The following is a 6,220-nucleotide window of genomic DNA, read 5'->3' on the forward strand; positions in this document are numbered from 1 at the left end:
TTTTTTTTTTTTTTTTTTATTGGAACATAGTTGCTTGTACATATCTGTGGGGTACAGCATTGAATATCTATACCAGTGTGAAATATGTGATGTTCAAATAAGAATAAATTAGTATATTCCTCACTATACAATATAATCAATTTTAGTGGCCCTTTACCGATCCCTCCCTTTCCCCCTTCTCTCTCTCCCTTTCCAACTCCTGGCAACCTCATGTCTGTTCTCTTCTCTTAAAAAGTTCAACTTATTATTGTGATTATTGTATCTCTTTTCCTTTTTTATTTGTTTGTTTGTTTGTTTATTTATTTATTTAATTAGCTCCCACATATAAATGAGGACGTGTGGTATTTCTCTTTCTGTACCTGGCTTATTTCACTTAATATAATTTTCTCTAAGTTCATCCATGTTGCTGGAAATGGCAGGATTTCATTCTTTTTTATGGCAGAGTGGTATTCCATTGTAGAAATATACCACATTTTCCTTATCCAGTCATCCAATGATGAGCATTTAGGTTGGTTCCAAATCTTGGCTATTGTAAATAGAGCTGCAATAAACATGGAGGTGCAGGTATCCCTTAGACATGATGATTTCCATTCCTTTGGGTATATACCCAGCAGTGGGATTTCTGGATCATATGCCAGTTCTATCTGTAATTGTTTGAGGAACCTCCATAATGTTTCCCATAATGGCTGCACCATTTTACAGTCCCACTAACAGTGTAGGAGGGTTCCCTTTTCTCCACATCCTCACCAGCATTTGTTATTCTCTGTCTTTTTGATAATAGCCAGTCAAATTGGAGTGAGAAATCTCAATGTTCACCTCATTTAGTTGTCAGTTTGAGCTAAGAAAATCAAATCTAGCAATTAAATTGAGACTGACTGCATGAAGTCCAGTGGGAACCACACAACTTAATGTTAGGAGAGCTATTTAGAGTCAGTATAATTTACTGAGCACATATTCAATGAAGGGCTTTTATATCTTGAAGTGTCAGACCTATTACTTTGTAGACAAAGGCCATCCTTTGAGCAGCTCTCAGCTCCTGCTCAGCTCCGGCACCACATGAGGGAGCTGCCATTGTCAGGATTCTCAAGAAGCTGGAAAGCACCAGTAAGCCACAGGAGAACACATGTCAGTGTTAGTTAGACTCTTCTTTGAATCATTTTTAGAAGTTTTTTTTTTTTTTTTGTCTTTTGTCTTTTTTCCGTGTCCGGCAACGGATCGCGGCGCACGGGAGCCGGTCTGTATGTGGGATCCGAACCCTCGGATGGGAGCGCCGCCGCGCTTCCCAAGCGGCGCAATATCCAGTGCGCCACCGGGCCGGCCCCAGCATGGTTTTTTAATTTTTTAAAAATTATTAACAAAGAAATAGTGCATGTTCATATTTTTAAAAATCAAATAGCACCAAAGGGATTATAATGAAAAACAACAATCCCATGTTTCCTTTCTTTCAGTTCTCTGGGCTTATCTTTTATCATTTTTTTTTTCTGACATTTATGTCTACATTCTCTCCATAACCAATATGCTTATGACACTATTTCTTACATTTTCAGTATCTACCTTGTGCCCACTACACTGTCTTTTCCTCTCACTGTGATTATTTCACAAGTTTTGGTTAGAATGATAATCAGTCTTCCAAATATTATCATTATGTCAACATTGTTCACTTTGCTATGATTATTTCCTATCTCAGCAGTCATTTTTTTCCTGAGTTGAAAACTACCCTGTTTTAGTCACTCACATAGTTTTCTACATATTGATCCTTAATTATTTCTGAGTGTTCTTTCATGTGTGTCATACGTGAATACATGCAGCTATTTCTGTAATAACATGAGACATGATTTAATAAAAAATTCCACATTCTGTAAAGCTAAATATCAGAGGTTTTATAGAAAAAGTAAGGTTGAAGCAGACCTCTCAAACCCTGTGCAATTTTTTAATCTGAGCAGTGACAAAAACGGTAATTGGTGTCTTCAGAAATCACCTGGATCATTTGGGTATGTAGCTCAGTATGGCTGGAGTTTCCTTTAAGGGCATGAAAAAGAAACGGCATCTTATGGACGGGCACTGAGACAACACAGGTGGAAATGGAGAATAGGAGGAAGCACAACCTGCTGTCAACTAAGTGCTGTGCAAGGCTGGGGATGTGCCTGGTTGGAAGGAAGCTTCGGGCTCAAATGCCCATTTTTAAATTTTCTTAAAATAAGTTGAAAGAGATTCTGAGAAGGTGGTGATGGCAGCAGAGACTTCTTTTTTTAGATCTCCCTGAACCCTCACATTAAAAACATTGGACAGCAAAATCAACAACCCATGGACAACATTTACAGTAAAACTGGGTGACAAAGTATCCCCAAGAACTCAAGATACAAGTGTGTGGGGACAAATTACCAGTAGTCATAAGGCCTGCATTGTCTCAATGTCTATAGAGAAGAAGCAGACAAAAGCAAGGGGGAATTCAATGGACCTAAGAACAAGAAATCTCAAAATAGTCAGCATGTGTTCACTGGAAATCAGAAAGTGTCAATTTGAACATAACTGTTCAAACTGAGGGGGTTTTGGCCAGTCAAATAGAGGGTGAGTACAAGGGACTCATAGTGAAGTTTGAAGGGGTTGGGACTGTCTATTCATTAGGAACTCTTGAAACCGACCAGCCAGGGATCAATTCTAAGACAAGGCCCCAAATTTAGGAGAGTCCACTGGGGGTGAAATCAAAATACAAGAGAGTGACAATAGAGATGAAGGAAAGAGAAGGTCCAGACAACAGTGGCAGAAAGAAAAGAGCTGAGAATTCTTAGATAGCAAGCCACCATATTTTTTAACGTTGTATGAAAACAACAGGAAGATGTTCTCTATGAAGTTAGAAAAACTATCCGGAACCACCTCTTCTTCTAAAATTTAGAAAAACGAATTTCAAAGAAAAATGTGAAAAGGATTGAAGTCATATCTCATACTAAGACACTATTTAAAAATGAAAATAAGGGGCCGGCCCGGTGGCACACTGGAGAGTGTGCCGCTTGAGAGCGCGGCGGCACTCCTGCCGAGGGTTCAGATCCCATGTGGAGACCGGTTCCCGCTCACTGGCTGAGCGCGGTGCAGGCACAACACCGAGGGTTGCGATCCTGTTGCCGGTCCCCGGTACGGGTGCGACACCGAGGGTTGCAATCCCGTTACCGGTCAGTAAAAAAGACAAAAAGGAAAAAAAATAAAAGAAAATAAAAATGAAAATAAGGAGCAGAATAACAGTCCAGCAGACAATGAAAGCATGCCAGAAATATTTGCTCATAAAATAGATGAAAACTATAACTTACTGTTTGAAGATGAGATAAAATACCTAAAGAAAACAATATGATATGTGAAAGAATAACATAAATCAAATTGAAAAAACTCAGAAAGGTTGAACTCAAGAAAGAATAAAAGATGAAAAATAGTTTTAGAAACAAAGTCTAAACCAGGTGGAAAAGAAGAGTTAATGATCAGAACAGATAATGCTTTAGGAGAAAAAGAAGGTGAAAGAGAGGACAATTTGGAAAATCAAAAATAAATTAAGAGATAACAAGATTCAAGAGAAAGCCATTAATACCAAAGGAAAGCAAAGAACATCAAACAAACAGATAATAGGAATCCAAGAAGAAGAAAATCAAAGCAGAGGACCAGAACAAGTATTAATGCTACTTAGACTAAAAGCTAGTTAGCTATTTTTTCATGGTTAAGCTACTTGGTTTAATTTTGTGGCACTTGAAAAAAAAATGCAGTAGTTTGAACACTCAGTCTTTGCAAGCCTCCATTAAGATCAGAGATTTCATTCATATGTACAAAATTATTTACAAGTTTTTTGGCAATTTTATCTTAGCAACCTGTTTTATGCTGTTGCCATTGTTCCAACTATTGAAAAACTTTACAATAATTTACATAAAAATATTTTCAAGTTTCTTAAGAATAGTAGATGTTCTCTGGGAAATTTACAGATGGTCTATACAATGTATGTACAGGTGGTATACCCTATAGCACAAATTTCATTGCTTGAATATAGTTTTCTAGAGAAAGTACGTATTTGGCCAGAGGTGGCAATAGTGTCTAGAAAATCAAGGGTAACCACATCCAAAGCTGAAGTAGAATGTGGACAAGAATATTTACCAAAGTAATATAAAAATGGTCAAATGCACAAGCTTGATCCACACAAAGATATCTGACATTCTTCCAGATTAGAGAAAGAAAGAGACAGCTCCTTCTGACTTGTTTACTATTCCAAAGTTGGGTATTATTGGTTTAGACCTCAAAGGTGGAGACTTGTCTCAGAAGTTAAGCTAGATCATCATCGGTGCTTAAGACTGATATTTCTGGGTATGTGTGTCCACCAGCATCACTGTGTCTACCAATGTCTATTGAAAGGTCTTCTCATCATGATCTTCAAGTACACAGGATTGTCAAAGTTCATATTTTTCATGTTCTTGTGCTGCCAATTCTTCCACATCAATTAGCCATTTACTGCTGCCATCTCTAAGAGGAAAAGGGGAAGGATGGCCCAGGCAACACAAGTCCCTTTTGGAGGAACACTGACCTCAGATACTACTGTGGTCACATTAATTCTTTGGCTCTCTCAGCCATTTTCCACTAGATTGTACCCATTGGGACAGGAAGAGGTATATTTTGGAGAGTGATCACTAATCTGCAGTGCTGGTAGGCACAGGAATTTGCATCCTCTATTCTCCATGTCTTCACACCAATTTTTACCTGCTGGCTGCACACATTCATGATAGGCAATGATGTCATGGGCACCATTATGATTGTTAACCACAGTGGCCAGCTCTGATCCAGTAAACTTATTAGCATCACAGACTGCTTTGTTTTCCCCATCTATGCAGTTGATGTGATCCTCAGCATTGTTAATACAAGAGGATGAACTAGGAGCCCAATAAAGCACTTTCTTGAAAATAAAAAGAAAAAAACTGATGCTACATGTCAAAAGAACACTCCATACACCTGAGAATATCAAGCGGAACAACTAATACCAAAACCAAAATATACTGGATTTTAAGACAGACAAAAAATCTTTTGGGCAACTAAGCAAAAAGAGAAAGTGATTTATAATAAAAAGACTTTTCAAGAACAATACTTTATGGCAAAAGAAAATAGACTAACATATTTGAGATAATAATGGAAAGAAAATGTGAGCTGAAGATTTTATACCCAGCAAAACTGACTCTCTTAAGTATGAAAGCTACAATTGTTATCAACATGAAAGAATTTAGGAAATATTATCTCCATGAATCCTTCTTATGAATCTACTAGAGAACAAGATTTAGATAACAAAAATGACCAGGAAACATTGACATGAGATCTAGTAATGAACATGAAATACACTTACTATATAACACAGGAGAGAGTGCAGCATGTCATAATTTTGACAATGTGGACATAGCAGACTGTTTTAAATGGGGGGAGGGTAAATGAGAGAACATGCAATAAAAAACTGTTTCAGTAATCACATTGGTGGTGGGAATATTTGTACTTTTATTCTGAGGCTATTGTATAAGTAATACAGAATAAAGCATAAGAATTAACATGGGATATTCTAATGATATCATCCCTGTGTCACTGAAAACCAGAATTTTCATGTGGAAGAAAGGAGATGCTGATATAAAATAGAAGAGGTTAAGTAAAACCTCTGTGTACTGAACTTGAATTAGAAATATTGGTAAAAACTTAGACATTTTATCTTTAAGTATATATTTTCTAGCTCTGTCTACTTTAGGTCTTTTAAAAGACCTAAAAACAATTACATACCCATTAGCATTCCTAGTATCCAGCTGTGGTTTTTTAAATATCACTTCCCACTAAATGAAACCAGGGCTTCCTGAAGAAAAAAGCTGATTTCAAGTCATCAGTTATCTCCAATATGTTAAAAAAAAAAAAAAAAAAAAAAAAAAAAAAAAGTAAAAGAAAAAAAAGACAAGGAAAAACCTAAAGAAAATACAGCAAAATAGTTGTGGTTATCTCTGGGGTGGTAGAATTGCAGGTGATTTTAATTTTCTTCATACTTTCTATATTTTACAAATTTGCTATAATAAATATATGTTTGAAACAAACCTGTAATTGAAAGAAAAGACCCTTAAAATAAAAAGACAGAGAACAATTATGTTATGAAAACACATGTATAAAAATAAATGTATTAAAGTATATGTTCTGAAAGAGAATCATCAGACAGCCATAACAGAGGAGTTCAAAA

The sequence above is a fragment of the Galeopterus variegatus genome, unplaced genomic scaffold, assembly GCF_000696425.1.
Source record: "Galeopterus variegatus unplaced genomic scaffold, G_variegatus-3.0.2 Scaffold700, whole genome shotgun sequence".
Classification (NCBI taxonomy): domain Eukaryota; kingdom Metazoa; phylum Chordata; class Mammalia; order Dermoptera; family Cynocephalidae; genus Galeopterus; species Galeopterus variegatus.